Here is a 25,123-nt window from a genome sequence, read left to right on the forward strand (position 1 = left end):
TAGATATAGTAGATTAGGATGCTGTACAGAATTTCTGACAAGTCCTGAAGCAAGTGTCATACAGGGGGTCATACCAAGGGTTCTGCCACAAGGCCATGCCATCAGCAGTAGAGAACTGCTTGCCATTTTTATTATTTTATTTTATTTTATTTTATTTTATTTTATTTTATTATTTTATTTTATTTTATTTTATTTTATTATTTTATTTTATTTAAGATTTTATTTATTTGTTCATGAAAGACACAGTGAGAGAGGCAGAGACATAGGCAGAGGGAGAAGCAGACTCCCCCTGGGGAGCCCAATGTGGGACTTGATCCTAGGGCTCTGGGATCATGCCCTGAGCTGAAAGCAGATGCTTAACCACTGAGCCACTCAGGCATCTCTGTTTGCCATTTTAAAAGCAGCTCCTGCAATCTTTCTAGATCATAGTGGGAACTGAGTATCTGACCTATAGCTACTGTATGACAATGTAACTGGAGCTGCTATCATGAACTGGGTATCACCAGATCTAATGAGTTTAAGTTCAGGTAGACAAGCAACAGTCCATTGTATGATGGGATAGGATATGAGTAGATTTAGAAAGCACAGGTAAGTTACATAAACAGATAGCCTAGACTCCCATATAACCTACCTGTATTGAAGTGAAACCTGTACCTTAACTTAAACCTATAGCCTCATGGGTGATTCCCTAAAACTAGCTAACCCAGGAAGAACAAAAACTCAAGCCTTGATCATGATGTATTAATGCTGAACTCAATCAGACTGCCAATGCACTACAACAAACTTTAGGGTGGCCCTGGAAGAGAGTAATGACAAGAAATTCTTTCAGTTAGCAGAGTTGTAAGTAGTTTGTTGTTTGTTCCCCTTCTATGACAGTGATAGTGGCTTAACATGTATAGATAGATAAGAATTTGGGACAATGACAAATCACTTCACTAATTTATAAGGGACCTGGAAAGAATAAGAGTGGATCATTTGTGAGGAAAGGAAATTTGGGGAAGAAGCATGTGGATAAACCTATGTTAAAGGCACAAAGACAGGATATTTTTTTCTTCTGACAATGACCACCATAGAATGACTGCTATAAAGGAACACTCAATAACTGGAACGTCTGTGGAAGTCAAAGGATCTCTCTCTTCTTCCACTCCAATGTTAATGCAACCAGTCCCTGAACAGAATATTCATGGTGGCAAGAATGTAGACTATATCTGGATCCAACAATCTGTACCAAGACAAATTTGGGTACTGCTGTTGATGAATGTTCAACAGATCAACAGCTGCACATTCAACATGGCCGCATCCCTCAAGGAGATTAACGAGGCAGTTGGTAGAGTGCTGATTATATCAAACTCATTCCACATTAGAGGGGACAGTAATCATACTTACTATAATTTTTGTGTATTCTGTTTTTAAGTTTACCTACACTGTAAAGTGCCTCTGGCAACATGGTCACCTGAGAGTTTATGGAATACGTAGTTTGCCAATTCAGGATCCCTTATAACATAAGAGCAAGTGACCCAGGTCTTGTTACAGTTTACTACAGAATCCAGCAAGAAGGCAACTTAATAGAAAGATAAACATCCCATAAAAAGTTCAGCTTAAGGGCCACACAACCTGTGAGTTGGGGGAATTATGCTGTAGGATATGGCGTAGGAACCAAACAATCAGGTTACACATGGTGTTACATTCCAGGAGCAATAAAGTATAAGCATGAGAACCAAAGAATGGAAGTGGGATTGCTTCAGCTCACCATCACTTCCAGGGCTTCATTTGCAGAATGGTTATATTGGATTCTGTGGGTTCCACTGGTTCTATAGGTTCTATCATTAGAAGTCCAAATTCCCAGGGGGAAGTCCTTTCAACAGAGAACAAAGCAGGGGTTTCATTTAACCTGATGCTATGAGTACCCTCTGGTCATTTCTGGCTCATGATGTAGGTAGACAAGTTGATAAATAAGGAGCTACCACAAGGCAAGGTGATTGGCCCTAGTCACCACAAGGGGCTAAAGTTGCTGCTATCCATTTGGGACAGGAAGGAGTATGTTCAGAACCCAGAGAATTCAATGGTGTGTCCTTATCCAGGGTCAGTAGCAACCTTAAATGGACAACTGCAGCAACCATAAATGAATATAAATAAACTGCTAGCGCTAGGAATTACTGGGCCCTTCATTACATGCATCATTAAATTTAAGATATGTAGGCCAAAAAATGAATATCATACAAGTAATAAAATCAGAGACCAAACAAGGAAAAGATATGGATAGTTATATTAAGAAAAGGGTTTTATGTGCATAGAAACCCTCCCCCAAATTAGACAAGAACAGTAAGTTACCAGTAAAAAATATGATACTAGGACAGTCATGGAATTTTACCATCTCACCTCTGAAAAGAGGCGATGTGTATGTGAAATTTGAAGTCCCCAGTCCCTGCAGCTTCTGGAATTAGCCCTTCCTTTGACACTCAAAAATATGACTAGGGCTCCCACCACTCTTATGGCAAGAAGGCCAATGTAATCTCTAAAATTTCTGAGGATTCCAGGGAGACATAAAAAGAAAGCTGACAGCTTACATTTCTCTAACCTCTCATTCCAAACTTTGCTCCCTATATAACTAATCTCCCTTTTCTGTTTTGAGTCCTTTCTTTGGCATCCTCTTTTCTGTGCCATATCAAGCATTTTTTAGATGAACTTTTCTTTCATTCCTTAAAACTTTTGCATCATCACAAGACTAAGCTGTTCTGCATAAAACCTTTTACTCATAGTTTAAAAATATCCAATGGTAGTACAGTTCAGCACAGATGAGGAAAGAACCTCTTAAAGTATTCTGATCACTCAGCAAGAAAAAGCATCAGTGGCCACCATTCACTTAGGCAATATCTTGCTGCCATTTTGCTAATTTTTCCCAATAAGCCATTCTTCCAAATGAGATCTACTAATAATCCAAAGAACATTATTCTATGATGACAATAGTTAACAGCAAATACATACATAGTCTTACAAAAATAACCCTACTTGCCTTCTCACATGTTTGCCATTAGTGTGAGAAGGACTGGCCAGGGCTAAAAATGACCCAGTTAAGCCCAGTCTAAAGCAGAAACTATATCCAACCTGCAGATGAATTGCATACCCAGCCTAGATTAGTCTGAATTAGTCGATACCCAGCTGACCTGTAGAACTGAACTATAGTAATAAATGTCTGATATCTTCAGCCAATGAATTTTAGGGTAGATCATTATACTGTTAGAGCTAATACAGAAATGGTTGAGCCATTTCTCAATTTGAAATCTAAAGCATAGAGTTTTTATTTTTTCAACCATGATGTACACCAGACAGGCAGACAGAACAGCAATAACATCGGTCCTGAGGCAGAGCATGCTGGGCATTTTAAAGGAACAAGAAGGCCAGAGTGAATGGAATGGAGGGAATGAGGCAGAGATTCAGAGGAAACATATCAAAAGAGGCAGGGGTGGAAGAGTCAGTGAGGGCCAAATAGGCCTTGTAAAGACTTTGACTTTTACGCTAAATAAGATGGAAACAATTTTAATGATTTGAGCTGAAGAAAGACATAACCTGAAATATTTTTAACCACATTGTTCTCATTTCTGGTTTGAAATAAGGGGGCAAGTAGAGAAGCTGGTATAGCAGTAAAGAAACTGTTGCAAATATCCAAGGAAATGATGATGATGGCATGAGCTAAAATTCCCAAGTAGTGAGGAAAGTTGTGAAATATAAAGATGCCATATACAGTTTTTGATAGAGAAAAAAAAAAGGATTTGGTAATAGATTAAATAAGGGGTGCAAGAGGAAGAGTGGAGAGACACCCTTAACTTTTTGATGTGGATTAACATCAAGAATTTTGGCAACTAGAAAGGCCAAGGTGGCATTTTCTGAAATGTAGAAGAGTGCAAAGGAGTAGGTCTGGAATTTAGCTTATCTTGAGATACTTGTAACTTCTATCATGAATTGTTTTTAAAGACTTGGAATGAGTCCCATTTGGATAAGCAGCCTAACTGAGATGAGTATCTGGTTGCTCTGATTAAATGTTGATTTTAGTTCACCATTTTTCTCAATCTTATAAGGATACTAAAACAACTCATAATGGGCCAGTTTATAAAATTGAGAGAATATTCCTCAAAGCATTTGGGGGAATATAAGACTATATTTATAGTGTACCACTTGTAACTTTGTCATCTGTTCTTTGTGTCTCTCTGATCCTATGGATAGTCTTATGGTTTCATGTTATTGGCACTAGAAACATGGACAACTTAATCTTTACAGCAGGGCTTTGCTTTGTCCACTTTCAACAGATTCAAAATCCAACAGTAGCAATGAAATTATTCCAAAATAGAACTTAAAGATTTGGAAGGAAAGACCTAACTAATCCAGTGTTGAACTTTTCCATTTGTTTTGTTTTCAGAGAGTGGGGGAGGGGCAGACAGAGAGGAAAGAGTCATTAGCAGGCTCCACATTGAGCACAGAACCTGACACAGGGCTTGATCTAATGACCCTGAGATCATGACCTGAGCCAAAATCAAGAGTCATACTCTTCACCAACTGAGCCAAACATGCCCTTCAATTAGTTTTGAATGCTCAATTTCTATTAACTTCCTGTTAAAATTCATTTTCAAAATATCTTTTCATATTAGAAGACTTTTGGGGGGTTGAACTTTTATATAGGATAAGAGAAACTATCACTACTTGCTCCCAATCTCCCCAAACATATCTAACTGACGCCTTGATGACATTTTTTAATGATTCTATTGTTTCCCTTACAGAGTATAGTTACTTTGTATTTCTAGTTTCATTTAATGCTTTTATTTAAAACAAAATCAGTCTGAAACGAGGAGTCAGTGAAAAATTAATTTAATCTGAACAGGCTGAAAGAAGTTCATTTCTAACAGTTCTGGAAAGCACATTGAAAACATACTAGAATTTTTATAAAGCTTATGTGTATTCTAATGAAAAAAGAAACTCAAATCCAGACTTTCATTTATATGTATAATCCACTTGAGATAGAAGGAAAAACGTCAAGCAGTCAAATTATACATGCCACAGTAGGAGTAGAAATAAAAAACATTAGCAAGGTCTTGATAGAAAATATAGTAAAAAGTTGATTTATGTACTATAAGGGATAAAGTAAAGGGTGCTGGAGGGTAACACGAGCAAAGAAAATAAAATACTATGGATGCAGAGGAAACAACAGCACTTTCACACATGTAAGACAGGTGAAAACACAGGCCCTAGAGAAAAGGAAAAATAATCTTACTGATAAGAATTCCATGTGGGTCCCGAAATAGAGTCAACCTACAAGTAAGTAAGAAAATTTAATTAAACTCAAATTTGAGAGTGGACATTTAATTTCAGTGCACTGTTTTAATTTCTTGCTCATCAAGTCAAATGACTTTTCCTGTTTGGGAGACTATTTCAAGAAAAAGAAAATTCTTGATAGAAACTGAACAGGTAGGAAGAGAGGATTAGATATGAAAAATAAAGAATTAAAGGTGAAAATAGAAGAATCTAAACAATAAAGCAGGCTGCAGCATAACCAAACATATCTGTCAGTGGTATCTGTGATTAAGAAAAGATTTAAAAATGTTTTCCAAACCTTCCCTTAGGTTGTCCTTACTATTAACTATTATGGGCAATGATCAAAATAGACTTTTAAATAAAAATATTCTTTTTCTGTGCACACCTACTTCGTATGTCTGCTTATTGTTGAAATTTGCATGAGAAAGTAAACCTCACATACTCAGAATAGATAATTAACAACACATTTTTTGGCAGAGTTATTTGAACGCATTTAAAACTCTTTTGAAAGGCTGAAGATCTCAGCCAACTTTAATCATATCTCTGGTTGATTTAAAGAGGATGTACCTAAGTTTATCTCAGATTATCAGAGTCCAAAATATAAGTGCAATTAAATATAGAGTTTAGATTAACCAGTTAACAAAACAGAAAGAGATAAAGGAGATGCTACCTGGACATACCATCTATGGTACTCCAAGAGATAGTTAAGGGTTATGCCACCATTGTGGAAACACCTGCCAAGCAGAAGAGCAAAGAAGAGCTCAAGGAAGAAAATAGGGTTAGATGACAGATGGAAAGGCTTAAAATTAATCTTGGTCTTTAAGATCAAATCAGGTAAATACTAGACAGTTCCTAATGAATTTGTGAAACTAAGATCATATAATAAGCTATAGAGTTAACATACTCAACACCCTCAAAGACTCCGTGTGATCAAGTATCTTCTTTTTACAGACGGAGAAACTGAGACATAGCACGTCAAAGGTTGCAAAAAGTACAGTGGATCAGTGATCTCTCGAGGAACAAACTGGCAACATGCAGAACCTCAGTGCTGAGAACTCTTCACCACCTGACAATCTGCCATTTCCTTTAGGCATCTGACATTGGGTCTGTGTTCCATCCCTTGGGAAGCACATTGAGGCATTTTCTTCAAAATGTATTAAGTCTATAAACTGACGATATTAGACACTGATTTTTACTTCCCTCCACTCCTCTTTTGCTCTTCCAGCTGGGGATATGCTATACTTACATAAGCATTATTTTTCATCTTTATGTGGGTTTCTTAAGTGCCTGGTTTCCATCCTTCATTATTAATCTTATCTCCTATTAGCAAAATTAACTCTAAATTGGAGCAATTTACTTCTGCCTTTTAAGACTTATTCCTCATTAATTTATTATTGATAATATTTATGTATGTATTTAATGTTTTTAGTTAAATGGCTGATGAAGACAAATGAAAATTTGTCTTCTAAAATATTTAAAAATATATATTTATAGAATAAATATATTCTAAAAGAATTTATATATAGCCATTCAGGGCCATTGAAGCTAAGACTAAAGAACAAAGAAAGGATAACTTAGGAAATGATAAAAACAATCATTTTTATCATCTGCAGTTTTAATTTTGAGGTCCCTAAATGCATGATAGAGCTGTTCTTTTTTAAAAAACTACAGTAGCTCCCTAAATCCCACTGGAAATGGAGACCATCAATACCAAGAAATATCAAGTGGACAATTTCCAAACCAACTGCTTAATGTTATTATTCAAAGAGTTAGCACTTTAGTTTCCAAAATGGCAAGAAATGAATTATCCTGTGGCACCTCCTCCACTTAAGTGAATTAAGTTTTTGAATTAAGTTTTGAAATAAAGAGGCAGAGGAGGCAAGGAATGTACTGCAACTAGAACAGTACTTAATCACTCACTAGATTTAGAGAGAGAACACCATCACACAGATCTAGCACATGTACACGAACCAAAGGTTTCTTTAAGGAGAAATTTCCCTGCAGCTAGAAATGGCCCTCACACTTGCTGCCCTCAGCTGTGAAGTTCTAGGATCAGGAAGGCTTCTCTGGCAAGCAGCAGCTGCAAAGTCTTTTTTCTTGCCCTGTTGATTTGCAGTTTGATAGTCATCATGACCCCAAGCTAAGCATCAACTACATGTTATTCTAACAGAGACCATGCCAAAGTGCATGGAAAGAAACAGAGCCAAATATTCACATATATAAAAAAAGCAAATATTAAAACAAGAAAAACTTCCATGGTTCAGAGGATCACATCTTTGGGGAATACTTCCTAGAAATGGCATGCCTTCAAATTGTACTACGGAGAATCAGAGATTCATGGAAGGCTGGTTTTATCATCAACCATTTACCATTCTCACTGGCATTTACCAACTAGGCGCCTAGGAAGAAAACGTATGTATGCAGCAGAGCTACTATATGAGACACTCACATTTCACTTTTCCTTCTTCAATATTAAGAAGGATATTATTTTTCCGGTTGGTTGATTTAAAGAAATGTTTTCTCTAGGTAAATCTTCTTTCGCCTATTAAATTCCAAGGATACTCTGCATGTGATAGCACATCTGATCAGCTGCAGATTCCTCCCTCTTTGCTAAATACAGCCAAAAAATAAGGGGGAAAAAAGCCAGAAAGAAATTGTAACTAAAAACATTAATAATAATCCTCAAAATACTGCAAGTTGCCAGCAGTAATGGCTGGTGTATTGATTAACAGCTTGAAGTAAACAGTGGGCAGTTAATGCTGTAACAAACCCATAAGGTTTATTGCACCAATAATTCAGTAAAACTACTAAGTTTTAAGAACCTATTGCTGAAATAAACCATATTCTTTAGCACCCACCAGCAGTGGTATTTATATACATACATATATATATTTCCCTTCTTAAATAAATTGCTTATGTGGAAAATTGATCATTTATATTTGCCCAGTCAGAAAACATGGCACGTTTGAAAAAGTTTATCACTAGATGATGTGATTTTACAAACTTTACAAGTCTCTTTGTTTTTCTTTAAGCTTTTCACCTCCCTCTCTGGAAAGAATGCCAAGCAGAACTGAGATGCAAAACAGCTCAGCACAGTCCTGGAAAAGATAGCGCTAATCAAAGAGCACTGACTTGAACCAGGCCTTAGAAGGAAAAGATATTAAGGACTAATGAATTAATCTGTTAAGCCCTTGTGTCAGCTGGGGGGAAAAAAAAGAAAGAAAGAAAAGAAAACTGCTCTTTAGTACAATGCCCTTAATAGGATATACTAGGAACTGAACTCGGGAGGCAGTGCTCCTCTTGGAGCTATGTACCCAGTGGAAAGCACAGGGAAACATACTCAGAACTGCAAGTAGCCTTCACCACAGTGTAGAATCCAAGCTGTCTGTATATTCAAGGAGGAGCTATACAGTAATTGACAATTTTTGCTACATGTACTGAGAACCCTGTAAAGCATTGGAAAGTGCAAAAATAATGCCTAATTTTTAATTTACTCCTAAGTAGTAAAGCCAACCCTCCTTGCCTCTCAGGCTTCTGTCTGTATCTCTTCTCTCCCTAAGGTCTGAACAACTAAGTGCTGTGTATGGGCTCAGCCCCACCCATGCTAACACTTTCTGAATTTCGACCACTCACCAGGCACTCTCTAGGCTCCTTCACTCTAGCTCTGAAAGATAAGCTCTTCCTCTTCCCCCAACCCTTGGTTTATAAGTTAAGTAACTTGAACCTGTCACAAGGCTAGTAGAGTATAGAGATCAGCCTTAAACCTAAGTCCCTATGCACTTTTCAGGATGGCTCACTGGCACTCAATGCTTTCCTGAAGAAGGATGTCAGTGTCCCGGGACACACTGCCATGGACTGGCAACAAATGACCCTAGCCACCTCCTTCCCTGGTTGGGTGGCTGTATAGGGTAGCCAAATTTCTACCTACCCTTGTGTGTTATAGTTCTATTGGTTATGGAAAATTGAGCCTCTGCCTTGGTCATTGTTCCTATAAACACCAGAACATCCCAGACATATGTTCTCCATCCCACTGCCTTCCATTTTTACCTACCCCAAAACTACAACTGCCATGAAGGAGAATACTGATTGATTATTGTTTATTCAACTTGCACTGGGGACTCTACTAAGTCTTTTAAAGATACTGTCTCATTTACTCTTTACAATCGCCTTATAAACTATGTACATATGTGTGTATTATAACCATTTCAGAAAGTAAGAAACAGAGGCTCCAACAGATCAGATAATTGCCCAGAGCCAAATAGTTGATAAAGGGATAGAGTGAAGGTATGAATTTAGGTTCACCTCACTCCAAATTCCAAGCTTCTAGTTACCATGCTACCCTCTTCTCATATATCTTCCTAGGGTCTAGAAATTCTCAATTCTAACATGATGACTAGGGACCCCTTTGTCTAACTACCTGCATATTTTAAGTTGTTGTGTTTCAGTCACTTTGTGAGATTTGCAGTCACTTCCCAGGACTTAGAGCCCTGTGGCCAAGTGTGTCCCAGGATTTTAGCTCACTGATACCCTACTCTTGGTGCGGTGTGCTTCACAGAAGTATGGCAGACTAGGATATCTGCAGTGAAACTGAGGCCCAGGGCTCTTTTCCCCCAAACATGTAAACCATAGTGTCTTCCACTACATGCAGTTTTGTCTGGATATACCCAGATTGTTCCTAATATACAGGATTTTCACTTACATCCCTCATTCCCACTTAGAAAAGAGTGGAGCAGGAAAGTTCTAACGAAAGTGGTGAGCTGGCTCTGTGCCCTGCAGTTTACAGAGAAATGAGGAATGGATCTGTCCATCTCCTTCCTCAGCCCAGGCTCTCCTCCTGTCCACCTGCAAAGCATAGAGCCCTTCCTCCTGGAGCACCTACACATACACAGTTGACCCTTAAACAACACAGGGATTAGGGGCACCAACCCCCTTTCCCACAGTTCAGAGTCCACATATAAGTTTTGACTCACCAAAAACTATAACTACTAATAGCCTACTGTTGACCTGAAATCTTATCCATAACATGAACAGTCAATTAGCATATGTTTTATATGTTGTATGTCATACATACTAGAGAAAAGAAAATCATACAGAACAAAAAATCATTTATGGTATTGTTTTTATTGCAAAAAAAATCCACATGTAAGTGGCCCCATACCGCTCAATCCCATATTATTCAAAGGTCAACTATATTTTCTTTAGACAGCAAGCTTCATTAGGGCCAGGCCAGGGAGCTCCACATTCACATCTTGTACTTCTAGCTCTCCAGCTAAGAACTAGTGTTCTTCAAATTCCTGTGAGAGATAGAATGTAAAGAATAGGGCAATATGATATTGGGGCAAAAAATAGTAGGCACAAAAGCTGTGATGTCTGTAGCTTTTACAATCAGCTTCTGGTGGCAGCCATGTAAGTCACCCTTCCAAAACCAAGTGGAAGACTGGTGAGAGAGCAAGAGAAAGAAAAAGGAAATTGGGAAAGAATGAGATTTTTATTCTCTTTAATCAAAAAGATCTATTAGATCTATTAGATAAAGAGCAATCTCTTTCTTCGTAAACTTGTGAAGATGTCAGCCAGGACTAAAGACTACTCCCCAACCAGGCCTTGCCCAAAGCACTTACATGACTTACAGTCTTTTCCCAAACATCCTCTTGCTTCTGCATATTCCTTTCCTTGTCTCTTTTGACTTCTCTCCATTTATCATTTAGATCAGTGCCACAGGCAGCTTTCCTCGCACAGTAGATATGATTCCTGAAAAGATCAATAGGAATTGGAGCTCTATCAACTGAACCATATGTTGACTTATTTTAGGGAGTCCTAGTTTTCAGGTTTGGCATTCTTCAGCCAAGATCAGTTCTTATCATTTAAGTTGAAAATTTCTCTGCTTCAGAGCATCCATGTTCAGTAATTAATGATCTGCAAACAAACAGTTGAAAGCTCTGGAGGAGTTCTCTATTTAAAGCAACTACAAGCCGAAACTACACATAAGGCTAAAAATAGAAAATTATCATCCTTCCCATCCTGGATCTTATGGGCAGAACTCAGAAGACTTGGCAGTTGGTGAAGAGGAATTGTGGAAAAGAAAGTAGATGATTCTAAGGAAGGGCAGTGGCGTTGATAACTGATAAATATGAATTCGGGTAAGCCACGAATTATCTATAAAATTCTGTAAGGATGTAAATATCCATGCACTTCCATCATAAGATTCTGATTTAGTAGGCTGGGGCTGGGCCCTGAAATCTGCCTTTTGAAAACATTTCCAAGCAACTCTGATTATAGTCAGAGGACCATACTTTGAGAATAAGTAGAGCAGGGCGTTCTAACACAGTGTTTCTCAAGCTTTAATGTTCCTACAAATTCTCCCCAGATTTTGCTAAAAGAATCTGATTCCACAAATCTGAATAGATAAGAATTTGACTTTTGAACAAGATCCACAGATCACTCTTTTTTAGAATAGTACTAATATAACACACTGTTTTTCAAATTTGGCTGTATAATAGAATAACCAAAAAAATGTAAAAAAAGGTAAAAAGAAGAAGAATAAAAAGATTGATGCCTGAGTACCACCTAATACATACTTTGATTAAATTGGTCTATAACCCTGGTACTCAGGATTAAAAAAAAAAAAAAATTCCCAAGTGTAGATTGTAGCTCACAATTTTTTGTCAATCTGACCCACAGTACCTGGCAAGTTATGGACACAGAGAAGCTCCTTGATAAGTATTTTTTGAACTTAGGTCCACTAGGGGTGAGTCTGGGAGCCTGAAGCTGGCAACTGTAAAATTTCCTATGAGAAATGTTCCTAATATCAGCATGCCTATGAGGAGAAACACTATAAACATCCCCAAGGAACTAATATGATAAAGTGAAACTTCTACAAGATGAGAACAGTTAAATTTCATGAAAATGTTTGGACTTAATCATCTTCAAAATGGTCTAGGATTCATATCTCCCCATTGGTTCTAATCAGCCCTTCCTTCTCAACATTGGACGATTATTCAACAGAAAGGAATCCCCAATTGCAGATACGAATATCACAAGGGCCTGTTTTACACATGAGGATCTACCCTCCAAAAGTGACTTGCCCAGGTGTAAGTGTCTAGAAATGAAAGAATCAAGATTCAAATCCAGTTTCCCTGCCTCCAAATCTCAGACTGGGGGTGCATCCACCTACTAACAGTAAACAACAACCAGCAGAAGCATGCCAGGATAAAAATGGTACATCTGTCTGAAACGTCAATTAAAGCATTTGGGTATTTTTATATACAAGGAAACACAAATATATTATAATATGAAATGCAAATCTTCTATAATATATGATAACAAAGAATTTTTAAATTTGTGGTGATCTGCTTCAGATTATGCTACTAGGCCTCTGGGGTCACTCATGTTTGCTTCTCAGGAAACATGTAAGAAGCACTGCCCTTCTCTGTGTCATTAAAGGGCCATTGAAATGCCAAATAGAGCCCATTATTTGAGCCCATTACTGGAAATCTGTCTGCAAAACTCTGTTCAGATGCAATAATGATTTAGGCAGGTCAGACTTCCCAGAAATGAAGAAAAGTGCTGAAAATAAATAGGAGACAATAAATCTCTTAATGGTGCAAAGGGGAAAAATAAAGCAAATTATGTTTTATCTGGCAAACATATCATGGTCATTTTTTTGTAATCCTCATTTTTCCTTTCTGTAAAAAGCAGTTAGTGCAAAATTGAAGAAAATTTAGATTATAGTTTATAACACAGTGTCCCAGTTGAGCTTAACCCAGGATGTAGAGATTAGCCATTTGCAGAAAACAGTGGGCCAGTGACCACTGTTCGGAATTTATTTGTGAGTTCATAGATGTAAACTGTATGAATTATTAATGGCATAAAGATATTCTCTATGAGAGCCTTGGAGGAAATATTCACAAAGGAGGCAATAGCAAAGAGCAAAAAAAGTTTCATTTTTTTTTTCTTTTAATTTGATTTTGTTTAGTCCAACTTCCAGTACAGAGTTCTAGTATGGCTGGGTTGAGAGGGACAACTTGCCCTAACAGCTAATGAGGGTCTCTACCACTCCTGACTCAATCCAGATCTCGCAATCTGACCATTCTTGGGCTGGCTCCATGGTACTGGAGATGGAAGAAAAAAATTATACACATGTTTGAAAGAATATCTAAACGAAGAAAAAAAAAAGAATAAAGGACCTCACAAACGATGATATTTTTAAATAAAGAGTGACCCTACCGACTCTTAAGTGATCCTATCTGTGTTCTAAATGGGATGAATCCAATGGCCAACTTTTCCTCCTAGATGGTGGGAGGAGTGAGGTGAAGTAAAGAGGTGGACAAAGAAAATCTCATGAAAGAAGGAATTCAGAGTAGGGATTTAGATCCTAAGGGGAGAGATGGGAGATACAAAGCTAATGGGCTGTATTTGTTTAGGTGCACTTGTATCCCCTTTCCCACTTTTGTTCTATGCTCTGGCTTTAAGCTCAGAAAAATGAATGGGTCAAGAAATTAAAGAAAGTGTTCACTGAAGAGTATATAAGACTCAGCATAATCAGGATTGCTTTGGAGGCCAGGTCAAGATAACACAGAATTAGGGAGAAGCAAAAGGAGCATTCTCTCTCTCTGACACCACCCTCAAATTGTCAAAATCCACAGCTCAGCTTTGAGACATTCAGGTCCTACACGCTTTGTAAAGGGTGAATGTCCCTGGAGGAGCAGTATATTCCCAGAGAAGACAGATGCTAATACAATGATGAGGCCCTTCGGCAAAGAGGCTACAATGGAGAATTCATGGACTGGTTCCTGAACACAAGTGAAAAGCCGTTGAAGATTAGAAAAAAATCATCGAGGGAACCTTTGAGAACTGGTGACAATAATGAGCATGTGTGTATTATTTTGTAATTTATAAATTATTTTCACAGATCTCATTTGTTTTTAGCATTGATCCTAATAGGTAGAGAGGACAAGCATTGTTAGTATCTTTGTTTTGCAGATGAGAAAACTGAGTCTCAGTGTTTAAGAAACCTGCCCAAGGTCATTCATCTGGTAAGTATCAAGGTTAGGAATTCAAAAACAGGACTTCTGGCTCTAAATTCTGTGATTTTTCCACTGGAACATATTACCAGTTGGGAATTGTGACAGTTGAGTTAACCAGTCCTTAAAAAAAAAAAATAAATAACAAAGATGACTTAATATCAGGGAGCTGAGAGGAATTCAGTACTGGGTCTATGTGGAAACAAAGTTGCAAAAAATTATAGAGCTGACTAGAACTTGAGTCCAGATGAGGAGAAAGATGCCATCACAGGATTCCTATGGCCTGCTCACTGAGAGTCCAGGAAGCACTGCCAAGAGTAGGTGACTAAGGGAGGGGTGAATGACAAAAAGCTGAGCCACCTTCTGAGCAGAGCAAAAAGGAAGGAGTATGTTGCTGAGATGTACAGAAAATCTCCCTAATTCAGAATGCAGGATATCTTTGTGTTCTTAGGTTGTTTTTTCTTTGGGTGATGAAATTCCTGGGTAGGAAGAGTGTACAGAATGCGATTACATTTTCTTCCTGAATAAGAGCAATAATGAATCGCCTTGGCCAAGTGCCTCCTCTTGACCATTGTGCCCATTACATCTTCGGCTTATACTTGAAGGTGCTATAAAAGTGAGGGTGGGATTTAAAAATATGTTGAGAGTAAATATAAAGTTTGTAATTTAAGGAATGATAATTTGGAGAAGGGGGTGGCAAACATTGTCTGGAAAGGGCCAGACAGCAAATACTTTCAGTTTTGTGGGCCATATGGTCTTTATCGCAACTACTCAATTCTGCCACTGGTAGCAGGAAAGCAGCCATAGATAATATGCAGACAAATGAGTCTGGCTCTGTTCCAATAAAACTTTATTTGCAAAAACAGGTGGCAGGGTGGATTGGACCCAAGAGCCCTAGTTTGCCAACTACAAAGTTAGAGAAAAATTGTGTCTACCTAAAGATCTTGTTAGTCTCATGTCTATTCCTGAATAAAGTTGGGCAGGGGGAAGGGATAGAATGCATCACATTAGCTATTTGCTAGCAATTTTTATAAAATTAAAATTTTACTCACTGCCACCATAAGAAATGCATTTCTGTACTTTTTTATATATTACTCTAGAGGACATCGCTTTTCACTATTCCCTATGCAATGTTCTAGGTAAGACTTTCTGACAGTATTTGGTATTAGGATACAATTTTTTCCCACCATAAACTTGTGTGTTTCTTTCTATCAGAGGAATCAAATATTTATCACACATCCTTCTTCATCCTCGCTAGAAAAGTTTGAATAGAGTTTTACGTTGAATTCAATAATTTTATGACTTTTATGGTTGGCATACTCTTCTTGTTTCTATCTTAAAGAATGCACACACACACAATTATTTCTATTGCATTGTGTTTTTGTTTTTTTTTAAATCTACCTCGGGCAGCCCGGTGGCTCAGCGGTTTACCACTGCCTTTGGTCCAGGGCCTGATCCTGGAGACCGGGGATTGAGTCCCATGTCCAGGTCCCCATATGGAGTCTGCTTCTCCCTCTGCCTGTGTCTCTGCCTCTCTCTCTCTCTCTCTCTCTCTCATGAATAAATAAATAAAATCTTTTTTTAAAAAAATCTACTTCAAATTTTTGTAAAAAAGAAATGAAGCAAAAAAAAAAAAAAGAAATGAAGCTCAAATAACATATATTATTACAGAGCAATACTCACAATGCCAAATAAAGAGATAGAGCCAACTGGTAAATGAACCAAATTTTTCACCCAACTTGATAAAGCAAGCCTTGTCAGAAAAACTAAGAAGAAGAATATGGTGAGAAAAAAAAAATCCTATATATTCTCGACATTTCGAATTTCAAGTAATTGAAAAGTATAGTATTGGCTCTGGACTAGACAAAGATTAGTAAAATGGACAAATGAGTTTGGAAACAGATGCAAAAATGAATAGAAACTTGGTTATGACAGAGAAAGTGACTGATTCCTCCTGTCGGAAAAAAATTAGCTTCCTACCTTAGTCAATACATATAATTAATTCCTAATAAATTAAAAACTAAATGTGGAAAATGAAAGTAGAAGTTTTAAGTTTACAAATATATATCTTTGCAACATCTTGGTAGGGAAAGATTTCTTAACCAAAATGTTATAAAAGTATGAATCACAAAGGGAAATATTGACATTGACTGCATTGATATTTCAAACTTTTCTCCATCAAAAATACTATAAATGAAATGGGAGATATCACAGAATAGAAGATTAAAGGAAGAGATTTGCAGCCCATTATCAGATAAAGGATTAGTAGCCAGAATATATAAAAAAGATTTGACAAAGCAATTAAAATAAAGAAATAAACAAATCAGTCACCTTAATGGGGGGGGGGGACAAAAAAGATATAGAATTCATAGAAAAGAAAAAAATGATGAACATTAAACATAGGAAATTAAGTTCAATCTTACTATTAATCAGAAAAACATAAAATGAAACGTAACATTTTTATTGACAATTTTAAACACTTATAACACCACACTCTGTCAAGACAGTGAGCAATGAGGATGTATACTTTGATAGTAGAGGTATATACTGATGCAAACACTATATGTTTAAAAATTTCTAGATGTTTGGAAATCTCTAGCAAAGTAGAAAATATATAGATATCCAAAGGCCAAAATTTCACCTGTAGCTCAACCCTAGAGTAGTGTGGTTCTGAAAGTTTGTTACAAATTCAAACTCTTGGGCTCACCTACATCTGCTGAATCAGAAACTGTAGGACAAACATCTGTGCTGTCACAGCCACATTAGCTACTTCTGATGCACACTAATGTGTGAGAGTCACTGTGCTAGAGAAACCCCCATATCTGTGCTCCTGCATGAAGGTTCATTAAAGCATTGCATGTAATCACAAAAATGTATAATCTGTCCAATGGTCCTCTGAGGGAAATGGTTATATAAACTCTGATTTATTGTTTCTATAAAATGTTTTACAGCTAATAAATGAATGAACTAGTTCTCTATATCACTATGGATAAAATTCAAAAACAAAATTGGATGAAAAAATCAAGTGACAAAAGATTTCACAATAGGATGGTATTCATGCAAATTTTTAAAATTCAAAAAAAGAGAAGTATATTATTTATGTCTTTTTAATTTATTGTTAAGTACTAAAACCTGTACAGAAGTGTCACACCAGCATCAGGAGGACAGTTGTTTCTGGAAAGGAAAGGGGAGACATTAATGAGGCAAGGAGAAGTTTAAGGATATCTAAAATACTTTATCTCTTCTGAAAATCCTAAAGAGGGATGCCTGGGTGGCTCAGCAGTTAAGCATCTGCCTTTGGCTTAGCGTGTAATCCTGGAGTCCCAGCATCAAGTCCCACATTGGACTCCCTGCATGGAGCCTACTTCTCCCTCTGCCTATATCTCTGCTTCTCTCTTTCTGTGTCTGTCATGAATAAATAAATTCTTTTTTTAAAAAAAAGATAATTCTAAAGAGTAAATGGCAAAATGATAATATCATTTAAAATTGGGTAAGTAATACATAGATGTCTCCTGTATTATATATTGTACATTTTATATTTTTTAAATCCTCTCCAATTTTTACAAATATTATAAAGAAATAATAGCCCAGTGTGTGTGTGTGTGTTGGGGGGTACTGTGATATAGGCAAATATTTTCTTAGATACTGATAATACCTCTTTTTATGAATCTCATGGATCTTAAATATCAACAGAGGAAACTATCTCAAATCCCAATTCCATAGTTTATAGAAATTCTAAATAAAAAGATACATAGTTTATTCAATTTTCATTTCTTTCTCTTTTTGCTTTTTATGGAAAATCTCTATTATATATAAACTTATACCTCAAGATTCAAGTTAGACATGATTCTAAATGGCTTATTATAGAAAATTTAAATAGACCAATTATATACTCTGAAGCAACAGATATGAAGAAAAGTGATCCTTAAAATAGATAAAAGAATTAGAAACTCTATATGTGGAGTGGCAGGACACCCAGTTCATGTATAAAATACCAATCAATAGTCTGTTGTTCCAAAGACACTCAATGGCAGTGAAGACCTCCACATACTGCTACTTACTTGTAGGATATTCCCAACAAAATAGAAAGCCTTCCATATGGGAAGCTCATTTAAAGACCCCAAGTCAACCAACCTCCCCAACAAAGATCATCAATTTATTTTTGTTAAATCAGTTTTATTGTGGTATCATATAGTAAAATTCACCAATTTTACTGTAAAGTTTGATGAGTTTTGACTGTTCTATATGGTCATAAAACCACTACCACAATAAAAATATAGAACATTTCCATCACCCCCCCAAATTTCTCTCATATTCCTTTGTAGTCAAATTTCTCCACAGTCACTGGCTCCTGGCAACTGCTAATCTGCTTTTATCACTAGAGTTTTGCCTTTTCAAAAATTTCCTCTCAATGGAATTACATGGAATGTACTTTTCGGTCCCACTTCTTTCACTTAACATAATGCTATTAATATTCACCAGTATTGTTCCTCCATGTATCAGTAGTTCGTTCTTTTTGTTTGTTTCTGAGGAATATCCCACTGTGTGGATACACAATTTAAAAACAATTTAAAATGCCTTAGTCTTAAATATGAACATATCAGCCAACACTTAAGGAAAGACTCCCACATAAAAAAAGAAACCACAGTGAATAAAAAGAGGGGGACATAGAGAACACAAATAAATAGGGGACAAAGAAAAAAATTCAAAAGGATTTTAATTAATATTAACAAAGAGATATGTGAGATTTTTTTTCTAAGAAAGGAAGAGAATACTATGAGAAAGGAACAATTTAGAAAGAAATAGCTCTTAGAATAAAAAATACCAATAAAATATTGAAAAGCAAGAAGTCAGATAAAGTGAAAAAATTTTTCCAAAATTTCCAGATAAAGTGAAATGTAGGGGAAATGAGATTTAAGGATTTATTGAAGAGATCTAATAACCAATTAATATGAACTCCAAGAGAATATGAAAAAATCAAAAAGGAAAATTATCACAGGAAAATTCCATGGAAAGTCACAGAATTGAGGAATGCAAATGTCTAGACTGAAAAAGACTCATTTGAATGCCCAGCACAATGAATGAAAAACCCCTCACCATCACACATCACTATGAAATTTTAGCACACTGCGGGTATGCTCTTTTAGAATATACCTGAGAAACCTCCAAAAAAGAAAGAGTCAGATTTAATACAAAGGGTCAAAAACATGAAAGACATCAGACTTCTCATTTGCAGTGTTGCCTTCAAAATTCGGAGAGAAATGGAAATTATGAACCAAGCATTCTAAGCCAACCAAACCATTAGCCAACTGCAGATTAGAATGAATAAATGCAAGTAAACAGAAAGTTATGTGAACATGTTCTCTTTTTCAGTAAGCCTATTAAGGAATGTACTCTAGCAATGAAATAAAGGGGAAGAAAGAAGTATGAATCCAAGAAAGAGAAAACAAAAATTCACTACGCAGAAGAATCAGAACCAAATTCTGAGGGTAAAATCATAAAACAGAAGTAGTCCAGACTGGAGAAGAAGAACTGAGGAGTCTAGAAGAGAAGACCTTAGTAGAAAAGGAGATTTGATAGAATAATTGATATGATGAACATTTGAAAATAATTAAAATTTGTGGCTAGAAAATTATGCAAGTAAAAAAAAATTGACCCAATTAGAAACTCCAAGGAAAACAAATGTTTTATAAGAAAAAGATGAAATCCTGATACACTATTTGGCTCAGCAGTCAACAATATTTACAAATCAAGATGATACAATCATTAATTGAGATTTAACTAAAAACAGATATAACTGCATTGGGGGGTACACATCTAAAATGTCATCTATCATCAGGAAATCATCACTATTTGTGCAAAATAGATAAGACATCAAGCTATATATATCAAGCTTTCTAAGTGTCTTCTGGTTACCTGATCCCCAAACTCTCCCATTTCTGATCCATTTATACAAAATCACCTGACTAACTTTCCTAAAATATTACTTTGATTTTTATTACACCACTGCTCAAACATCTTCACTTTGTCTAGAGAACAAAGCTCAACCTTTGTGATGGTTTATTATGTGTCAACTTGACAAGACCACATGCTGTCCACATATCTGGCTAAACATTATTTCTAAGTGTATCTGTCAGATGTTTCCAGAAAATATTAGCATTTTAAAATATAGACTGAGTAAAGCAAACTGCTCTCCCCAGTGTGGTTAAGCACCATTCAGGCCATTGAGGACACAAATAGACCAAAAAGGCAAAGGAAAAGAGTATTCTTTCTCTTTATATCTGCCTAACTATTGAGCTGGGACAGTAGTCTTCTCCCACTCTTAGACTGAAACATACCCTCTGGTTCTCAGGCCTTCAGGCTCAGACTGGAACTATACCACCAGCTTTCTGAGAGCTCCAGCTTGCAGACAGCAGATCATGGAACTTATCAACCTCTATAATCATGTGAGCCAATTCCTTCCCATAAATCTGGAGAACTCTAATATAACCTCCTTAGCATATTATTCAAATGTCCTGTGTAAACCAGCCCTTTTATAAATATGAACCAGTTACCATTCACCAACATACTTTGTGCTTTACACTCCCTTTATGTCATACCTTGGATGTGCAGATGCTTCTATCCCCACATCTCCTTAGTCTTCCTACCTTGTAGGATCCTACCTTAGTCTTCAAAGATGCTTCAACAAGCTCTATCTCCACTGGCATCTTCAGTCACAGAGGCAGAAATTATTTCTCCTTAGCTGAACATCAGCTTAGTTTCTGTTTGCACCTCATCACCCCTCCTGGATGATTCTCTGCTTTCCTCTGCCTACTCAGTACCACTAACTGCATCCCAGCTTCCTGTATAATTCTTCCCTGTCCCTTTTAGCTCTAATGCTATGTCTGACAGTATCTGTAACCAGCCATGGCCACAGTACCCAAATGGTGGCCTCTCTTCATGGTTCCAACTCTCCTTGGGTTCTATTAATTCCAGTTTCCCATCATCCTTTAAGCCCTACAGGGACAATGGCTACTCACTATTCCTACAGTCTTTTCCATTCATTTTTGCTTAACCCTGTGTCTATGTAAACAGACTCGTCATTAAATTCAGGAGCATGTGAACTAGAAAGCAACTTACAAGATACCAGTAAGAAGGAAAGGGAGCTAGATGAACCATCTGGAGTGAATTCTGTGGCCCAGCAGGACTCCAGCCCATACAACACTCATCTCATCGCCTCCTATCATAATGAACGTGTGGTTTACTTGCAGATTATGGGTTTTCTGGATAGGAAGATCATGCTTGATTCATCTTTGTTATCTAGGTGCCTAGTATGTAATAGATATTCAATAAATTGGGAAGTAAATGAATCATGATGTGCCCACTCAATCCACTCTGCAAAGATTTGTTCATTAGCAGTTCCTACATGGGAGAAGATTTTCATATGACTTTTCTATTCTTAAATGTCATTCTGATTAGGATTATTGAGGGGACACAGTCCTGACAACAGTGAACAAAGCAGGGAAATAGAGGATTCTGAAGAAGAGAGCACTTTGAACCAGAGATGTGTGGACCCAGAAGCATTTCAAGATTGGCATCACGTCTTGAACTAGTTTTCAAAGGAATCAGACTTGGCCAAACCCAAAGAGAATTTTGCCAAGCACTTTTCCCCTTAATTTTTAAACCCATGTGTATTTTAAGGGAAATTCAATCCATATGTTTCTGATTCATTTACACTTAACTCATCAAAATGTTTTGTAAGAGTTATTTGATGTCCCAGTCTTTTGAGCTTTTGTGAAGAAATGCTTTCTCCCCTTAGAAATAGAAACCTTTCAGCAAGTCTCTCTCTCTCTCTCTCTCTCTCTCTCTCTCTCTACACACACACACACAACACACACACACACACACACCCACAATCTCCAAAAGGTTAGAAGTTCCTTCAAACTTCAAGGCCCACAAGGTTCCAGTAGTTCTTCATTGAACCTGATGTGACTTCCATCTTTATACAAATCTGAGGGTTTCTGTTGAAAAGACACAAAGTTGTATAAATATAGATGTCTAATGAGCAAAAACTGCAAGACAAAGATAATTAAAATCCCAGAATGGGAGAAGAGTCATGTCAAGGCTGGTGAAAAGATGAGAAGAGGCTAGAAGTCAAACAGCAAAAACAGTCGAAAAGAGTAAATGGATCCATTTTCTGTGTACAGAAGTTCAAAGGTGAGGTAGGAGGAGAAAATATATGCAAATATATGTCACAGAGCACATATATCTGAGCCTTCAGGATCCTCTGTTAGAAAACCAAAACCTCTTCAAAATCCTCTTGGTCATTTGGGAAGTGATTATGAGAATGTGTTACTAATTATTTGGATGTGACTGTTTACTTGAGCAATTAAAGTTCTTACTATGGACCCTGCCAGCTTCCCTGCCTTCCTTCTATCACCAAAGTTGGTGCTACTAAAGCATACTGCGACAGGTCTTTCATTTTTCCTTTTGCATATCCACTGCTGGACTTTTTAGAGTGCATTCTCAAAAACACTATGCTCCCCAGTGTCAAAGAGAAGTGGATATTTATAAACACAGATAACCAGAAATTGGGGCAGGTCACTGGAGCTATATATTTTGCTCTCCTTGTAATACATGACATTGTTGCCAATGAAATAAAGCCAAGACAGTACCTTAGGTCTCAAGTTCTTCCTTTGTAGAATGGCCTACCTAGGATGCTATAAAAATGATAAAACTCAGGAAAACAATAAGGCAGCCTGTAAGAACAAGGAGGAATGAGAGTACTCTGATTGAGTGTTTAAATGTGAATGGCAATCAGTGTGGGCCTTAGCTTTAAAGAGAGTTGATTTTAAAATGCCCAGAGAAAACTTGAGTATAATTTTCTGGGTTCATATTCTCAAAAGAAAGAAGGCCCAAGGGGAATAAATGAGAGACTCTTAAGAGAGAGAAAATCCCAGCAATATAATCACTTATGTTTTCAAGTGGAAGTGAATGAAGGTGGAAACATCTCAAGAAAGTAGTGTTTTTTTCTGGCTTTATGTAATAAATTAGGAATTAAATTAAAAAAAAGAGAGAGAGAGAGTGAGGGGAGCAAGAGCCATACATAAGCATAGGCTCAAAAGAGTGGCTTAGACTGGGAAGAATAAAGGAAGTCCCATGCTTGTAAAACCATACTTATGAAAATAAAACAGCTATCACAGAGTATGGAGAACAAGACAATAGGAAACATTGCTATGTGAGAGCAAATCAGGTAATATTCTCTGATGCCAGTCAGAAAAGATAATTGTTCAATCCCATCACCTGCCCTGTAAATTTGTTTCTATTGCCCAACTAGAATCTGAGTTCCTTGATAACACAGGGCAATCTTTGTTCACTCCTTTGGATCCAGAGCAACTAGCATAGTGCTTGGCCTCTAATTGTTTTGTAAATATTTTTGGAACAAGAAGGTGACAAGCCTAATTAAGAGAACGCTTACCTGTGATGGTCTCTAGCCCTGCTCCAGCACTAGCTATCTCTAAATATATGTAATCTTCATCCAGTGACTTGAAGACCCTCCTATCCCCCTCTAAAACCAATAAGGCTAAGTCTTTGGTCTGTTTGCCTATTGTCATTCCAGGGGGGCACCTATTATAAACCTTACCTAGTTACTGCACCTTCTTTCCTTCCAGCCCCAATTCCCTGAAGTGCATGGACCATTAATTAGTCTTCCTAGGCTTGCCTATTCCTACACCACTTACTTCTCACCTTGGATTACATACCAGTCCAGAACTGAACCACAGTTATGCAGCCCCCACTGGGATATGTCTCATAATTTTCTACCTCTTCTAAGACGGTCAGTTTCTGCTTCCTGTTTATGACTAGATACTGTTGCCCCAGTTCTCCCAGCATGCTGTAATCCTAACTGCCTCACGAGAGCCCATGCTGGAAGATGCCTATGAGGCAATGCCCAGCAGTAGTCATACAGTTGCTCTCTAGGGAAGAGACACCTCCTGACCCAGAAAAATTACACCCAGGGCCATTAAGAAAGGGGATGGGCAATGTGCAATAGGTCAGACCAAATTCACTTTTTTTTTTTCCTTTTTTAATTAGGGATACCAGAAGGATCACATGGACAAATCTTGACTTAAGCAAGGGATTCAGAATTACAAAACTTTAGAATCAGCTGAGACCTTATAGAAGCAATGTTCAACATTTGGTTGGAGGTGAAATCCACTGAGAATCTGATGGAAGCCAGGAACCCTATTTGCACAAGTTTATCATGCAACTTCAGAGGCAAACATGTAACACATATTAAGAACCTTGCTTTAGCAATCAACAACTCTAACTGTAATCTTCCATCAGTGATGAAAAATAAAGTATGTTTGAGTAGATGGCCTCTAAATTGCATTCAAATACTAAGATCCTAGGATTCTAAACAGTAATAATAATAATAAATACATTTCTTAATGCCTGCCATATGCCAGGTTCTATCTTAAGTACTTTATCTACATTGCTCTATTTAATTCTCAAAACAACCCTATGAATTTAGCATTAGAACAATCTCCCAATGAGATGATAATACAGATAAGGAAATGGAGGCTTAGAAAAGTTAAGCAATGTGTCCAAAGTCACACAGTATGCGTCAGAGGTAAGATCAAAACACAAAACATGGATTTGTCTGTTTCTTTGTCAGGGTAGGCCAGGTTATGACTTCCCAATTTCCGGTAGCTTAAAATTACAGATGTCTTTCCCCTTATGCAAGATGTGCATCACACCTCAACGGTGCGGGGAGGGAAGGGCTCTCCTTTTCTTGATCATTCAGGATCCCAGCTAACAGA

The 25,123-nt window shown here is 37.1% G+C and overlaps 1 long non-coding RNA gene across 1 annotated transcript; it reads right to left on the reverse strand.

Moving 5' to 3' along the window:
- Positions 1 to 10,445: 10,445 nt before the first annotated feature.
- On the reverse strand, positions 10,446 to 17,500 carry LOC118354443 (uncharacterized). The gene is made up of 3 exons (XR_004814889.2): positions 17,457 to 17,500; positions 10,923 to 11,052; positions 10,446 to 10,598 (listed from the first exon to the last, which is right to left on the reverse strand). It is a non-coding gene; the product is annotated as an uncharacterized LOC118354443 (long non-coding RNA).
- Positions 17,501 to 25,123: the final 7,623 nt, after the last annotated feature.

Source organism: Canis lupus, chromosome 13, assembly GCF_003254725.2.
Source record: "Canis lupus dingo isolate Sandy chromosome 13, ASM325472v2, whole genome shotgun sequence".
Classification (NCBI taxonomy): domain Eukaryota; kingdom Metazoa; phylum Chordata; class Mammalia; order Carnivora; family Canidae; genus Canis; species Canis lupus.